Raw genomic sequence first — 15,274 nt, forward strand, 5'->3', positions numbered from 1 at the left:
CGCACAGATGTCTAAAGAAAATAAACACATAGACTCAGAGTTATAGACGTCTAAAGAAAATGTCATGCCTCATTGCTTTCACGGTGAAAGTTTCACATATTCCTACTTTCATTGTCTCTCTCTTCTCCTTGATCTCTGATACTCTTTATGACTCCAATGATCGTCTCTTTCTCTCATCTCATAGCGGCTTCTACTTCTTCTCCTATCTTCATATTCTCTAATGTCTCTATCTCTCATCTCATAGCGGCTTCTACTTCTTCTCCTATCTTCATCTTCCCTATTGTCTCTATCTCTCATCTCATAGCGGCTTCTTCTTCTTCTCCTTTCTTCATCTTCCCTAATGTCTCTATCTCTCATCTCATAGCGGCTTCTACTTCTTCTCCTATCTTCAGCTTCCCTAATGTCTCTATCTATCATCTCATAGCGGCTTCTTCTTCTTCTCCTTTCTTCATCTTCCCTATTGTCTCTTTCATTTCTTCTCTCAGTGTATCTGATTTCTACTCACACCGTAATCATACCTCTTATGCCTGTCGTCCCTTTCCCTGATGGTATTTAGGCTGCGCTTCTTCTTCACAGATCGAGCATAGATGCTTGACCTAAGTTGCTTCGAATCGTTAACACTAAGATCCTCTACATTATCTACAAATGTGTGAACTTTGCATTCATGGTAAGCTTCAAAACCTTGGATTTCAACAGCAATATTTTGGAGAGTGTTCTTTTCGGGATTGTAGTAGATAACATAAAACGGTTTACATGTAGAGTTCAAACTTGAAAAGACAATTTCACCTGTAGCAGTCACTCCAGCAATGGTAATATCGTTGACATCAAGGCCTTTGTTCTCCGGCAAAGTGTAGACATATTCTGACCATTCATGTTTCTCCATATCCTCTAGAACCCACATACTCAACTCAATGACATGAGCATGATCATAGTTCCAATTGATAACACCTAATTTACCCTTATAGTTTATCAATGTAGTACGCCAATTATCATAAGCGAATTCTGCATCAACAAACTTGAATTTTTCAGACCTAACATCAAAGCAAACTAGCAAATTAGTTTTCCCATGATACTTTTCATTCATTTTTTTCTGCTAAGTAATACAAATCCCTATTGATGTGTTAAATTAGGGCTTTACTGTGGGCTTCCAACTCAAAACCATTTGGCAATGAGTGGAGAGGCCCTAACCCTTTATATATTACTCAAGTCCCTTTACATCTATCATATGTGGGATCTTTTCTCCACACGCCCCCTCGAGATGATGGCTCTTTTAGCCATTAATCTCGACAGAATCCATCACTCCCCCTTGAGATAATGCTCTCTTTTTTTAGCTATCTCGCTGGAATTGGGCCTTCCTTTGGGCCATCAATTAATGGGTGATCGGGTCTCTATCTGGGCCGGACTAGTTAACGGGCCAGCGTGTGTAGGCTCTGATACCATGTTAAATTAGAGTTTTACTATGGGCTTCCAACTCAAAACCAATTGACAATGAGTAGAGAGACCCTAACCCTTTATATATTACTCAAGTCCCTTTACATCTATCAGATGTGGGATCTTTTCTCCACATGATGCATATCCCTGAAGAACAAACATGATGGCTTATCGGACAATGGATCCTCCTCCACCTCATATGTCCAGTGCCTAATGTCAAAATATAATGAAGCGTTTCATAAAAAGATACATGGCTCATGATCAACACTTTGTACTGCTTGTCAATCGGATCAAACCCAAAAAGTTCAGTCGACTCTCTGTGCGACAACATGCTCGGTTTAGGTAAGGTGGCATACTTTCCCGTGGCAGAGTTACATATCACTCGCACTGCCTCTCCCAATTTACACAAATCAGGGAAATAGATCAAACCATCAGAAGAAGAAGCATGGCTAGTTATGCGTCCAACAAACTTCTTATGAAAATTTGCAGCTAGTACAAGAGACGACTTATTATATGGATTCTGAGGCTGAGGCGACGAGAAGAAGAGCCACTCAGTGCCTCGTTTGATCGCAAATAAGAGACGTGGACGAGCCGAGGACTTGGTCAAGAACAACTCGGTGAAATATGGAAGGTGAAGCATGGACCCCCATAGCTTCGACAAGGTACGAAACCTAGCTACAGACTTTGCAGGCAATCTCAAGAAAATCTCCATAATGAGATCAGTTGGAACGAGTCCCAAGTTTTCTCCTCTTTTCATCGGATTCGAAGAATGTTTATTGCGTTGGGAAACCATTGGCTTGTGTTGTACGTAAGCAAGTGCTCTCTAATTAATTCACACCGGAGAAGAAAAATACAAAACTAGGGTTGAAGATGAAGCCCTAGAAAACAAAACGTAATAAATAAGAAAGATTTTCATATTTTCTCTCCTAAATTAATTGAAAACTTTAGCCCCAACCTCCCTCCCGGTTGGGCTTTGTGACCGACCATAAACAAACAAATATAAAATTTGATCACAATTAATAACAATCGCACAAAACAAGAACAATAATCTTAACATATAAACCAGCCAATACAATTAAACCAAAAAAAAAAAAAACGACAACAATGGAATAATCGGTATATTTTTGATAAAAAGGTCTGTTTTGAACCTGTTTGTTGTTAACAACTAGTCATGAGTGCTTGTTGAGTTTAAGTAAGTAAAAGCTGATCCTTTCATTGTTGTTGTTGTCTTGTTGAAGTGGCTAGCTAGTGTAACATCCACAGCTCGTCCCAAATCCTTTTTATATTGGTGGATATTTTTACATGCCGATATGATATTTCCACCCATTATTTTTCTAACCAATCGCAATAGGAAATTAAAATGGGTACAAACATCTAAGTCTATCTTCAATCATATATTAATATATACATGTGACTTTATATTGATTGCTTAAGATTGAAGATTGTAAAACCTTCATATATTGTTTAAACATCAAAGGGCACGCGCTGATTCTCGAACAAGAGAGTTAAGTATGAGAGCTATGGATTGGGGTGTTTAAATGGGTACAAAACTTATGGGTTTACTTTTTTTTTTTTTTTTTGATAACAAGACAAACAATTAGCTGAAAAGAGCCAATAGAAAGGGATATTGTTTACAAAGGTAGCTTGATGCGAGACGGAACGAACATGTAGTGCCAGATTGTCAGCGTTACCGTTCTGAGCGCATGGGACTAAGGCTAAGGAAAAAGAGCGGAACTCCTCCCTATCAGCTTGTATATCCTCTAAGTAGGGCTTGAAGGCTGGCCACTCGGAAGGCGAAGGCACCATGTTCACCAGGTCAGAGCAGTCGGTAAGAAAGACGTCTTGATTATCTGCACCAATCATACATCGCATCGTCCAGATAAGCGCTTCCATCTCTGCATGAAGAGACGTAAGACTACGACGGAGGTTGGCGGCCCCCATAGTGGGAGCATCCTCCCCATAAGAGGTGCAATACCATCCACGACCAGCATATTTATCCGTGGTTTTCCAAGACCCATCTACAAAACAAAGGTAACCCAAAGCAGGCCTAGCGACCATCATCCTACGTCTGTCATTGTGCGTAACATACTGAGCACCGACCGGCACATCGACCATTTCATCCAGCTGAGCACAGAAAAATGCGTGAGATTCCTCTTCTGCTATTCGCAGAAGCGCCAACGGATTTGAATCTAGATTGGTAAAAATTTTATCATTCCGAGCTTTCCAAATATACCACAATATACAGGGATAAACATCTGGGGTGGGGGATTGCTTAGCCAGCCAAAATAAGAAATCCATATTTGCATAGATAGAAGCAGTTGGAAAGCCATCCAGCCCTGTTGGGAAAGATGACAAAGCCCACACTTGCCTTGTCGGGGAACATTCAAAGAGAACATGATTAGTTGTCTCGACCGGAAAACCACAGAAAGCGAACTTTGTATCACAACTAAATCCACGTTTGCGAAGATTTGAAGTGACTGCAACACATCATGTGATGACTTGCCAAAGAAAATGTATGATTCGAGGAGGACACCAGATTTTCCAAACAAAAGCCTGAAGAGGTGTAATGCTTGGACCACAAATAGTCCTTGACGTTATCGCCTGCCGTAAGATATGATATCCCGATTTAACCGAATAAGTACCAGATTTAGTGAAATGCCATCCCAGCATGTCCGAAGACGTCAACATACCTAAAGGAATAGCAGAAATGATGGCAACATCTTCCGGCACAAAAGTGGCCGAAAGCAAGGCCATATCCCAGGAATTAGTGGTCTTGTCAACGAAAGAGTTAACTCAAAGCAAAGGGTAGGGAGGCAACCCAGAGCTTAGTGCTGGTCTTGGGGATTGAGCAGGTATCCATGGGTCAGTCCATACTGAAATTGACGAGTCCTTTGTTAACCAGAGAGCGAGCATACACCATAATCCGCCAGCCATATGACGATGAGTAGGATTTAATTGGATCCATAGGATCCGAGTACCGATAGTATCGTCATTTAAATACCCTAGCAAATAGTGATTTCGGGACCGTAATAACCGCCAGAGCTGCTTGGCCAGCAGAGCCATATTACAGTCAGCTAAGCATCAAAACCCCAAACCCCCCTTCTGGCTTGCTTAGGCATAGCTTATCCCAAGCCACCCAGTGAAGTCCTCTTGACTGATCAGAAGAGCTCCACCATAAATTAGAGATTACACTGGTGAGCTTCCGTGTGACCATTTTCGGAAGACGAAAACAGGACATAACAAAGGTGGGAACCGTCGTAGCAACAAAGTTAATCACGACCACTTTTCCCCCTTTGGACAATAGTCGGGCCGACCATCCGCCAGCTCGTGCATGTAACCTGTCTTAAACAAAGGCGAAAAGCTTAGTTTTAGACCCGCCCAAGCTCCCTGGAATACCCAAGTAGGAACTCATACAACCTAGATTAGTAATACCCAAAACTCCTTTGAGTTCCTCCCTCAAATCATTATTAACCGTGTGGCCAAATTGAATTTAGGACCTCTGAGAATTTATTTGTTGACCAAAAACCCGCTCATACTGCTGGAGAATCCGTAAGACAACTTCACATTGTTCCTTCGTGGCGCGACAGAAAAAAGACTGTCATCCGCAAATAGTAAATGTGAGATCGCCGAACAAGTAGTCGCCACCTTAATTCCGGTTATAAGTTTGGATTGCTCTGTCTTCCTAAGATTAGCAATTAGTACCTCGGTGCAAAATATAAAAAAGATAAGGTGACATAGGGTCACCCTGCCGAAGCCCCCGATGAGGGATGATTGAATCATGGGGTCCTCCATTAAGTAGAAACTTATACTTAATGACCATTCAATCCTATTATATGCCTTACTCATATCCGTTTTGATAGCCATGTACTTCCCCTTGCAAGAAGGGTTAGTGCGAAGCCCATGAAGCATCTCCTGAGCTATTAAAATATTATAAGAAATTAACCGCCCCTGAACAAACACCGACTGAGTTTCAGAGACAAGTGACAGCCAAAATCCCCATAGTCGTTGGCACAATACCTTTGAAATAATCTTATACCCAACATTACATAAATTAATTGGCCGCAGTTCCATCATCCTGGTCGGTTCATCCACCTTTGGAATAAGACAAATATTTGTCATATTTAACCCTTTATCAAAAACTCCCTCACGCTAGAAAGAATTGACCAAAAAGACCAAATCCGCCTTCACGGTCCCCCAATCCTTTTGATGAAAAAGAGTGCTCATCCCATCGGGACCCGGAGCCTTATCAGGGTACATCATAAACAAAGCCTCCTTGACCTCTTTCTCATAGGCATCTTGAGTCAAAGTCTCATTTATTGCTTCCGTGATAACCGGTTGTATTTCCGCTAGTGCTTCCTCAAAATCAGAAGGAACCGAAGAGGCAAATAATCCCTGAAACTAAGTGACCGCTGTATTTTGAATATCAGCTACCTCCATAGACCACACGCCATTGTCATCATAAAGACCAACAATGCGATTTCGTGCTAGTCGTTGTTTAGTCTGGGCATGAAAATAACTGGTATTGTGATCCCCAAATCTCATCCATCGACTACAACTTTCTGAAACCAACACACTTCCTTATCCCGATACGCTTCCCAAAATTGCCAGGTTAATGCTGCAATTTCCTCAACCAAACTAGTGTCATCCGCCTGTGCGGCCACCAGTTTTGACTTTAAATCCTCAATGGTTTCGCGTCCATATGGCATTTGTGCCTTTCTCCAAAGAGAAATGGCATGCCTACACGTAATAAACGTATCCACAAAATTACCTGGCTGAGAGTTTGCCTCAAAGTCCCAGCCCGCTGAAATAGCCCCAAAAAGACCTTTTTTATCTAACCAACGTCTGTCAAAGCGGAAGCCACTCTGACACCGATGGATTTTATCCTCCAGGTTAGCTAACACCGGCTTGTGATCAGATGTAATCATTTCCAAATACTCCAGAAACGAGTGGCAGAAAAGATCATGCCACGCCTCAATGGCAAGAGCCCTATCCAGACGACACCGTATCGGTTTCTTATCCCGCCAACCTCGCCAAGAGAGGCTATCCCCAAGGCTTGGGAATTCAAGTAACCCATAATGTCGGATCATGGAGTTGAAAGGAATAAAGGACGATGCACTACGCAGCCGCCCACCACGCTTCTCATGGTTTCCTTTCAATTCATTAAAATCACCAATAAGAAACCACGGTAAATTCCTTGTGATACCCATTCTAGTTAACCGCTCCCAAACGAGTTAAATAAATTAGTTGAATAAATTAGTTGCCCCTTATAAACAAGCTCCACATCAATTAACCGATTAGACGCAAATAAAATGGAAACATCGTTTTAATTTTTATTATTATAAAATAGGGCTAAACCGCCACTATAACCAACAGGTTCAATAGTTTTTTGATGAGAATAACCAAAATGACCAACAAAAGGTTCCAAAAAAGAAAAAGATTGCCTAGTTTCATAAAGAAAAAGGAAATATGGCCGATGCTTCCTCCAAAGATCTATGAGATAACCAATAGTGGCTTTGTTACCAAGCCCTTGACAGTTCCAGCTTAAAATCTTCATTTATAAACCTTTGGGATCAGTGGCTTCTCACCACCAGCTGCACCCTTGTCCTACTCCTTTGACTTGGGGTGATTGCTCTCGCCCATCTGAGTAGTCCCTTTTGGAGCAGGCCTCTTGCGAGGAGTGGCCCGCAAATAGACATTTAGCTTCTTGGACCCTAATCCTCGCAGGCCCATTGGACCCTTACCTTTGCGTGTTTTTTTCCTGAACACCCAAAGCAGCATTCAGATCACCACCCAAAATCACCAATGGTGGATCCGTACTAGTGGAACAATCGGTGACAGTCTCCACATCTGCACCAATTCGAGTCTCAGCCATAGCTGACTTAGTCGTTGCATCCTCCCCGACTACTATTGAACCAATCACTACATCAGAAACCCCATCACCAGAATCTCCGGTTACACCACCTTCCATGACAAATCCTGAAACACCTTGGATAATACCTCAACTAATGGACTCAGTCGTGTCCACCATTGAGACGTCAGTGGCTTTGGAGAACTCCAGGCCCTCCGCGTGCTCTGAACCAACAATCCTTGAAGGCAATGTATCTGATACCACGACCGAGTCAACCACCGTGGTGACACCAGCCATATCATCACCCAAAGACCTAGCGGTATTCGACTATGCACCTTCCATATCTGCAGTCATAGAGGTCTCAACCACAACATCCTGAAACAAGGATTTGCGGACCACCTTAACTAGAGCAGGAATACGAGACTCGACCTGAGAAAGCGTATCCCATGTGTCCACAACCGCCACTTGTGAAGTGACAACCTCATTTGCAGCCTCCTGCCGGAACCGATGCGCATTAAACTGCACATAACTATGGAAACGACGCTGTTTCGTCAGAGGTTCACCTGCGGCTGCCTCCGACTGGAGCTTTGAACCCTTCCCAAATTTCCCTTCAAAGGGACGCTTCCCCTCAGCCTGGGACCCTTCCTCACTAGACCTCTTGTATGATATCCACCAAGAGATGGACCATCGTGACATGATCCCTGCTTCTTCTCTACCTTGACAGCTCCCTTGTAACTCTGAGTACAACGAACATCAAGCACCTCCTGCAATGGCAAAGCTACCGCAGCCTCCTCAACCGTCTTCAGTTGTGGGCAATGAGCTTTGTCGTGACACAAACTGAAACAGTGGGAATAAAAACCGAAAAGCCTCTCATAGCGAAGAGAGACAATGGTTTCCTCACCATTATAAAACTCGACCTCGGTCTCAAAACAAAACGGTTTGATAACGTTCACCACCACTTGAACCCTACCACCATCAATGTCGACATCTTGAACTCGTCCAATGTCCTCACCGATGCTCCTGAACGTGGTTTCCGCCCAGAATGAAAAAGGCACTCCTATGACCCAAACCCAGAATGTGATAGAAGACGGATACAGGGGGTCAACAGTAGGGCTCCACCTGAGCATGGAAACCATCCAATGATCGAAGTGAAAGGGAGCCGACTTCAGCACCTCGAAAATATCCGCCTCATCGTCGAAATCAAACTGGAATTTCCCCATTCCTAAATCAGCACCAACCATTTTGCCCTCCAAATGCCAGATCTAGGGAAACAGGAAAAGAAGCGTCTTCTTATCTTGTGAGCGAGGATTCATGCACCTTCTGACAATGGTTTTGGAATAGCCCTCAATCAATGCCGTATTATCAAAATACGGGGTCTTGACTTTACGCTTCACTACCGCGGGTTGGACACCCCTTGAAACCAAAACCGAATCCAGCACTAAGCTTTGAGACATAGCGAAAGAGTGAAAAAAAAAGCTGAGAAGCACAAAACAACACAGACTAGATGCAAAAGAAACTAATAGGAGATGAAGTTGCTCCACTGAGAAAGAACCCCATTTATACACCAGCACCAGCGAAATCTGCAGGCATACGACTTCAATCCATCCATTCAATACAACTCCAATAAAATAACGTGAAAGACTCCACAACCCGCAATTAGAAAATATCCAATCCAAAGGTTTGCACCATATCCGACCCCAAAACACACCCATCTTCCAAATCAGACAACCAAATCGAATCGGGACAAGTAAGAAAATTATTCCCTTTCCTTCTGCAGAGATGATAATACAGAATCCACTTAAATGAGAAACCACAAGAAAATCGAGATCCAATCGTAAGCAAACGAGAATCCCAACTTCCCATCCTTCCTTGAAATTTGAAAACCGAATCTCGTATACGATCCCAAAGATCAGCAAACGGAGATTACCCTCAATATTCCAGAGAAAACCATCATAAAAAACCAGAAAAACCAGGATCGAAACCAAAGAGCCACCCACATCAAGGATCAAAACCCTAGGTAACCCATCGCCATCGTCATCGCCGCTTTTCTCTGCAGTTTGTTTTGTTTTGTTTTTCTTTTTCCCCATGGGTTTACCTTGTTTGTCTATTATTTTAGAGATAAGTTGAGAGTAAGTTTTTTTAAGTTATTTAATTTTTTATTCATTTTTATTATATTTTTTTTTCTCTGTGTAACGCCCGCGAACCAAAACTCTGCGTTTTGGGGGTGGGTGTCGATCGACACTCATGTGGTGTCGGTCGACACCACTTATTTCTGGTTCGACCAGATTGATTTAAATATCGATTTCGACCGGTTTGGTTTAGGAAAAATCATTGAACCGAGATATTTAAGTGGGAAAAAGACCTAGGTCGTGTTTTATTTTTGTCTTGGTCGCCGTTTGTTGTTTTTGAGAGAGAAAGAGGAGAAAACAGTTTCTAAGAGTTCTTGTGAGAGTTTGTGAGATTTGAAGGCATTTTTGGAGAGATCTTGCTGTGAGAGTGAAGATCCAAGGTTAGGAACGTGGTGGGAAGGTTTCTTTGGTGGTAGCTTCATCCTTTGGGCTTAGATCTCTTTGTTGGCTAAGGTGAGTGCATGACCATGGCTTATCTAAGCTAAGATCTCTGTTTCTGTGATATTGTGTGTTGTTTGGTTGTTTGTTTTTGGTTGTTTGTGAGTTTTTCGTTGCTCCTGAGGCTTGGATTCGTTCCTGGGATTTAGTGGGACGAAGAGGAGAAGTTTGGAGGCGAGATTTGGAGGTTCTGTTTGAAGGGAATCACTGCTCGACAGTGGTGTCGGTCGACACTAACGCGAGGACGGCTCGGGAACTTAGCGAGTGTCGGTCGACACCATGTGGAGGTGTCGGTCAACACCGTTAGGGTTTCGGGGGTGTCGAGCAGATGTCGGTTGACACCTAAGTGGTGTTGGTCGACACCAGATGTACATTGTCGGTCGATACCTTCTTCTATCGGTCGACACTATTCTGACAGTAACCGGATCGTCGAGTCACTTATTCATGTTCTTGGTTTGTTTTATTGTTGTTGTTTGTGGCATGAGAGATCTTATTGCTTGTGTGTATAGCCCAGTAGATGGGAGGACTGCCTCACTGAGTATTTATCAAATACTCATGCATCTCAATTTGTGTTTGTGGTGCATGTAAAGGCAAAATGTGATCGTGGAATCAAGGCAATGAAGAGGAAGATGTTCTAGGGACTCGATTGGATGTTGTCTGGCATTGCTAGGTTGCTAGAGTTGGGTCTTTAGAACTTATTAGGTTGCCGGTTCCTTGGTTTCATGTTGTTTGACATTGAAATGGTTAGGATTGGTTGTTGGTTATTCTATTATGGATTAATATTGGATTATTGGTTCAATTGGTTATTTAATTGGTATTATTATTCCGCTGTTGTTTGTGATTGTGGTTAGGTGGCTAGTGGATATGGGACCACTAGTCATAGTTATTTATATTATTATTATTTATTATTAATAAAAAAACGGGTCAGGTCGTTTCAGTTTGGTATCAGAGCCCTTACGGTTCTAGGTTTGGGTACACTAGGTTTCTGTTGTGTTGTCTGGGATTGCATGTCTTGATTGATTATGTGAGTTAGTCAATTGTGTGTGACATGGAGTCCTAGAACATCTTCTTCGAGCCTACATTGTGATTCCACGTTCAGTTTTGTTTTTGTGTTCTGTTTATTGTGTGCTTAGCCTTCTGCTCATGGTAGTGCAGATGGTTAGAGAGGATGTTGTTGCTGGTCGTGGTCGTGGATGCGGACGTGGTCTTGGTAGGGGCAGAGTCCCAGTGGTTAGTGAGACTGCGGACCAGAGTGTGACAGCAGAGGGTGTCAGCGAGTCGCAGGGTGTCCAGGGGGATTCCATGAGTGTCGCCGGAGGGGGCATTGTTGATGCTCCAGTAGCCAGTGATGTTAGGTCCCCATGTGCGGGTGTCCCAGTGGGTGGAGTCCCGGGTGTCGACCTTGCGGATTTGCTGGCACAATTGTTGGAGCGGTTGCCACTTGTGGCAATGCCTCAAGCTCAGGTAGTGCCACCAATGGTGGCGGAGGAGCGGCAGCCAGTGGCTGCGGATGTGGGGGTCCATTCTCGTTATATCAGCATGTTGACAGAGATGGGCCGTACTGGTACCGAGCGGTTTTCAGGAGGTACAGATCCTACTGCTGCAGATGCGTGGATGTATAGATCCTACCACTGCGGATGCGTGGAGGAGGAGTGTGGAACGTAACTTCCATACTCTGAGGTGTCCTGAGGGGTTTTGGGTGGACCATGGGGTTCATTATTTGACTGGTGATGCTCAGTTGTGGTGGAGTTCTGTGACAGCCAGGAGAGTGCAGAGGGAGATGTCTTGGGCTGACTTCATCTTGGAGTTCAACCGCAAGTATTTCCCTAGGGAGGCACTGGATAGGTTGGAGGTGCAGTTCCTTTAGCTAGCTCAGGGGGCTCGGTCAGTGCGGGAGCTTGACTTGGAGTTCAGTCGACTTCTGAGGTATGGGGGTTGGGATATGGAGTCTGAGGAGGCTCAGATCAGGAGGTTCTTAAGGGCCCTACGTGATGACTTGAGGGTTCACTGTAGGGGGCGGACTTATGCTTCGCGTGCAGAGCTGGTCAAGACTGCAGCAGGGATTGAGGAGGATATCCGGGCACAGTCAGTGGCGGCTAGCCCAGCAGTCCAGCCTAGTAAGGCTCAGCATGAGGGAGGTTCTAGCAAGGGCGGTAAGCCTGCGCAGGGAACCAAGAGGAAGTGGTGCGAGTTGCTTCAGGTGTGGGAGCAAGGATCACAAAATTGCTAGCTGTCCCAAGAGGAGTGCCCTGCCGAAAGCAGATCGTGTGTGCTACTATTGCAGGGAGCGAGGGCACATCAAGCCCTATTGTCCCAAGTTGCAACCGGTAGCAGTGGCGGCGTTGCAGAAGGTGCAGCCGGGAGGGCAGCATGTGGCACGGATTGAGCAGGCGCCAGGGGTTTACACGACTGTAGAGACTGGTGGAACCAGCGCCGGGGTGATCACAGGTATAATCTCTGATACTTTGTCTTTGTGAATTCTTAGTAAGTTCAGATTTTATGTTGTCCTGTGATAAAGTGTTAGGTTCTCAACACATGAGGTTTGTGTAGGGTCCTTTTTGGTGGGTGAGTTTAAGTCCCACGTTATGTTTGATTCTGGAGCTACTCATAGCTTCATTATCCCGGAGTGTGCAGAGAGTGCAGGTATCGTGGGAGATCCCGGAGAGCGTACAAGAGTTGTTATGGTTGCTGGAGGCAAGTTTCTGAGGGTCATTGGTCGAGCGAGGGGTATCGATATTCAGATCGCGGGAGAGTCTTGGCCTGCGGATTTGCTTATCAGCCCAGTGGATTTGTATGACGTTATCTTGGGGATGGACTGGTTGCATCGGCATATGGTTCATCTGGATTGTCATCATGGTAGAGTGGAGTTTGAGCGTTCAGGAGGGAAGTTGGTTTATCAGGGGATTAGACCGACTTGGGGAGTCTCGTGATCTCGGCCATTCAGGCTGGGAAGATGATCGAGAAGGGCCGTCAGGCTTATTTGGTTACTATATATATGCAAGAGTCAGTGGGGAAGTCTACGGTTAGTGGTATTCAGGTTGTAGAGGAGTTTGAGAACGTGTTCCAGTCGTTGCAGGGATTACCACCTTCTCGGTCTGATCCTTTTACGATTGAACTGGAACTAGGAACGACACCGTTATCCAAGACTCCTTACAGGATGGCTCCAGCAGAGATGGCAGAGCTGACGAAGCAACTAGAGGATTTGTTGAGCAAGGGACTCATCCGTCCTAGTGTATCACCGTGGGGAGCGCCGGTGTTATTCGTTAAGAAGAAGGATGGGAGTTTCCGCTTGTGCATTGATTACAAAGGTCTCAACCGGGTCACTGTGAAGAACAAGTACCCTCTTCCGAGGATCGATGAGTTGTTGGATCAGTTAAGAGGTACTACTTGGTTCTCCAAGATAGATCTGGCGTCGGGTTATCATCAGATCCCGATAGATGAGGCAGATGTGAGGATGACTGCTTTCAAGACGAGGAGTTTCTGGACGTGTCTGTCATCATTTTCATCGACGACATCCTGGTTTATTCTAAGAGTCCTGAAGAGCATGCAGTGCATTTGAGGGCAGTTCTGGAGAAGCTAAGGGAGCAGAAGTTCTTTGCTAAGTTAAACAAGTGTAGTTTCTAGCAGCGTGAGATGGGTTTTCTGGGTCACATTGTGTCTGCATATGGAGTTTCTGTAGATCCAGAGAAGATTCAGGCTATCAGGGATTGGCCTAGACTGCAGAATGCCACGGAGATCAGGAGTTTTCTCGGGTTGGCAAGGTATTACAGGAGATTTGTGCAGGGGTTTGCGAGCAGAGCACGTCCTATGACTAAGTTGACGGGGAAGGATGTTTATTTTGTCTGGTCACAGGAGTGTGAGGAGGGCTTTGCAAGCCTGAAGGATATGTTGACTACTGCTCCGCTGTTGGCCTTGCCTGAGCAGGGAGAACCATATGTGGTTTATCCAGATGCATCTTGAGTGGGTTTGGGATGTGTGTTGATGCAGCATAGGAAGGTGATTGCCTATGCTTGGCGGCAGTTGCGGAAGCATGAGGACAACTATCCTACTCATGACTTGGAGATGGGTGCTGTAAGTTTTGCCCTGAAGATTTGGAGATCTTATCTTTATGGTGCAAAAGTACAGGTGTTTACAGATCATAAGAGCCTGAAGTATATATTCACTCAGCCCGAGCTGAATTTGAGGCAGAGGCGGTGGATGGAGCTGGTGGCGGATTATGATTTGGAGATAGCCTACCACCCTGGTAAAGCTAACTTGGTTGCAGATGCTTTGAGTCGAAAGCGGGCGGCTTCGGCTCAGGAGTAGGATATAGATTCTCTGGTAGGAGAGATCAGTGCATTGAGCTTGTGTGCGGTTTCTCAGGAGCCGTTGGGTTTGGTTGCAGATGATAGAGCAGATCTTTTGAGCAGAGTGCGGTTGGCTCAGGAGTCGGATTTGGGGCTGGTGAATGCCTCAAAGGATGTTGACTCAAAGTATCAGGTTTCGGCTAATGGTACTATTCTGGTGCATGGGCGGATCTGTGTGCCCAAGGATGAGGAGTTGAGGCAGGAAATTCTGAGAGAGGCTCATGCTAGCATGTTCTCTATTCATCCAGGAGCGACTAAGATGTACCGAGATCTCAAGAGGTACTATCACTGGGTCGGGATGAAGAAGGATGTGGCTAGTTGGGTTGCGAGGTGCGATGTGTGTCAGCTAGTGAAGGCTGAGCATCAGGTACCAGGTGGTTTGCTGAAGAGTCTTCCCATTCCAGAGTGGAAGTGGGATATGATTACTATGGACTTCGTGGTTGGTTTGCCAGTGTCCAGGACGTTTGATGCTATTTGGGTCATTGTGGACCGGTTGACTAAGTCGACACATTTTCTAGCCATTAAAAAGACTGATGGAGCAGCAGTCTTGGCTAAGAAGTGTGTGAAGGAGATATTCAGGTTGCATGGGGTGCCAGCGAGCATAGTGTCTGATAGGGATTCCAAGTTCACTTCGGTGTTCTGGAAGGCATTTCAGGCAGAGATGGGCACCAAGGTGCATATGAGTACAACTTATCATCCCAGACAGATGGACAGTCAGAGAGGACGATCGAGACGTTGGAGGATTTGCTGAGGATGTGTGTGTTGGATTGGGGTGGCCATTGGGCAGATCATTTGAGCTTGGTAGAATTTGCTTACAACAACAGTTACCAGGCGAGTATCGGGATGGCACCTTATGAGGCTTTGTATGGGAGGCCGTGTCGTACACTGTTATGCTGGACTCAGGTGGGGGAGATGAGCATGTACGGGCAGATTTTGTTCAGGAGACCTCGGAGAAGATTCGGGTTCTCAAGCTGAACTTGAAGGTAGCTTAGGATCGGCAGAGGAGTTATGCCGATAGGAGCAAAAGAGATCTTGAGTTTCAGGTTGGAGATAGAGTGTACCTCAAGATGGCCATGTTGCAA

At 44.9% G+C, this 15,274-nt stretch overlaps 1 pseudogene; it reads right to left on the bottom strand.

The window, feature by feature from the left end:
- Positions 1-108: 108 nt before the first annotated feature.
- Positions 109-2,188, bottom strand: LOC147946938 (F-box protein At3g57590 pseudogene; annotated as a pseudogene).
- Positions 2,189-15,274: the final 13,086 nt, after the last annotated feature.

The sequence above is a fragment of the Camelina sativa genome, chromosome 3, assembly GCF_030686135.1.
Source record: "Camelina sativa cultivar CO46 ecotype springtype chromosome 3, ASM3068613v1".
NCBI classification, from domain to species: Eukaryota; Viridiplantae; Streptophyta; class Magnoliopsida; order Brassicales; family Brassicaceae; genus Camelina; species Camelina sativa.